The 2573-nt window shown below is 46.4% G+C and overlaps 1 pseudogene; it reads right to left on the reverse strand.

Moving 5' to 3' along the window:
- Positions 1 to 766: 766 nt before the first annotated feature.
- On the reverse strand, positions 767 to 2182 carry LOC123155494 (BTB/POZ and MATH domain-containing protein 2-like; annotated as a pseudogene).
- Positions 2183 to 2573: the final 391 nt, after the last annotated feature.

Raw genomic sequence — 2573 nt, forward strand, 5'->3', positions numbered from 1 at the left:
TGCCGTCCAGATAAGAAAAGAAGAAAACCGGTGGGTGGGGGTGGTGGGAGGTGGGACGAAGAAAAACCGGACGAAAAAAAGCCAGACGAAAATAAACCGTAGAGGCTATTCACCAACTCAGACATTAGGAGTAGAGATGTTTGTACCTCCATAGTGAGTGTTCCAGAACATGCAAGCAGATAGGGTAAGGTGATGAATCATGTCCTCTGGGTTCTGTAAACTAACATTAATGTTCATAAACCTGGAATTAATACCCAGGCTAGGTTTTGACTGACATTTGTTCATAAACTGGAATGAACTACACATCAACGAAATACGTAAACCTGGTACAGGCCGCAGCTACAACACTGAACTTTGCAGAATCTTCAAGCTCTGGCCTTCCTCTGAGATGGAGGGCGCCCGGCCCAGGAGAACAGCAGGAACTCATGAGAAGGCTCAGAGTTCACACTATCACTGTCATGGTAACCAGAATTCTTGGTCAACTGTTTTGTTATCCAGATTCGTTCCTTTAATTCGAGGATCAAGATGACTTTCTAGAAACATCAACATTGTTCTTCTTTAGAATAGCTAGAATAAGGACACACGGTTTTCATAATAAGGAAGCCACAAAGGAACGATGTACGACACACCTAATACATAGAGAAATATATACATGAGGATAAAACGATTAGATAGGGAACTCCCATATTGACCAGATCAATTTGTGCTTACACCCAAAGGAAATTTACAGACTTCACTCCATCAAGAGACAGTTTGCCGAGCAAATACGCAAATTATATACTCCCTCAATCCAAAAATTCTTGTCTTAGATTTGTCTAGATACGGATGTATCAAGGTACATCTGTATATATCTAGACAAATCTAAGACAAGAATTATGGGACGGAGGGAGTAGATGACAAGACAAAAGCAAGACACACGGACTACAATCTCTCTAGAGGATCCCACATATGCATAAGACCGTCACTTCAGATCTAACTAAGTTACATGGACCACATAGAAAGTGTTAGTTCCGGTGGTCCGAAGCAAGCTTTGCAATGAGCTCCTTTAAAACCAAGGGATAGGTCTCAAAGACATGATCCCAGCCATTAGATGCCATTAATGTTTGCAGACATGAGGGGGACTGGACTTGGATAAACTTGAAGCATGCCTCTTTCAATCCATGGCAGTGGTGCTGCTCGGCTAGAGCAAGAGTGGACATGACCGAGCTCACACATATGTGCTCAGACAACTTCCTTGCACAGATGAACTTGAGTCGTTGGACATCATATCTGTCTGCGCTACAAACAAGTTTTGTAGCCATTGCAACCGCATTTCATCCTCTAATGTCTCGTTTTCTTGTTCTTGCTCCGCAACTTGTGACATACCGTCCTCCTCCATGCCATCATCATCCTCCATATCAGGGAACGTGTCGGTGTAGATGAAGCTAAGCAAGGCCCTGAACACGCTTGCTTCCATGTCTTTGATCTGTATGACAGCGGTCTTATCAGTGCCTTCCTTCATGGGGCCAAAGAATTGTGACATGAAGACCTTGGATCGGGCTGCGAGCACACACCGGTGTGCAGCCAGCCTCCCGCCGCCAACCTCAAATTCCACATCAGCACCCACCTCGGTGTAAAGGAGATCTTCAAAGTGCTGGCACATGTGAGGCAGGGGCACCCTGGTGCTAGTGGCGGCATCGTCCTTGGTGTTGCAGGAGGAGACCATGATGTCGCACCGGATGGTGAAAGAATCGTCATTTAGATTCACTGATGATTGTTCAAGGGCTTCTCTTCTCATGAACTTGTGTCTGCCCCGAGAAAAATCATGGAAGCTGCATGTCTCAGCTTCAGCAATGTAGACTGGATTCTGCATCTTAACCTGGTCTATGAAAGTAAAAACGACCTTGGCTTCCACATGCTTCTTGTTAACATCGTCTTGGAGACACGAAAGCTCGAGAGAAATGAAGTCGGCAGAGTCGGAGTCTTCGCCGTTGGGGTAGTACTTGTTGATCCAACAATGGCCTCCCACCATGAAAGGACGGGAGCTGATGCTCTCGCCGGTGGGCGCCTCTTCCGTGGTGCGTGAGTAGTCGTGGACCACCAGCAGATGGTATCCGCAGACCTCGTTGGTGCCGACGGTCGACGCGGTGGCGGGGCACAGCTCTCCGTCGGCCAGGACAGATACGCCGGCGAAGGACGACATGACCTGCGAATCCATCGGAAATGTACTATCTACTCAGTCCACTGACCGTCGGCACTCCAAGCTTTCAGAGTTGGGATGGATGGATGAGCTGAGGGCCAAACCTGGGCTTGCACCGGCGGACGCCCCAAACCTGGAAGCTGGAAACTACGAGTAGGGCCGGCTCTATGTTTTTCGGGGCCCTTGGCCAAGTTGAAAAAAGGGCCCTTGTAGGTAATATATATGTACGCATATCCGATCATATTCTGTTATTCTGAGACGTATAACATATAAAAAATTGATAATCACGCAGACTTCATATCAAGGAAGACTAATAAAGTAGCAAAATATTAAATGTGAGAAACAATATTCCCTGCTAGTTTGATTACCTTAAATAGATCCAAATTCTAATTCA

Source organism: Triticum aestivum, chromosome 7B (genome assembly GCF_018294505.1).
Source record: "Triticum aestivum cultivar Chinese Spring chromosome 7B, IWGSC CS RefSeq v2.1, whole genome shotgun sequence".
Lineage (NCBI taxonomy): Eukaryota > Viridiplantae > Streptophyta > Magnoliopsida > Poales > Poaceae > Triticum > Triticum aestivum.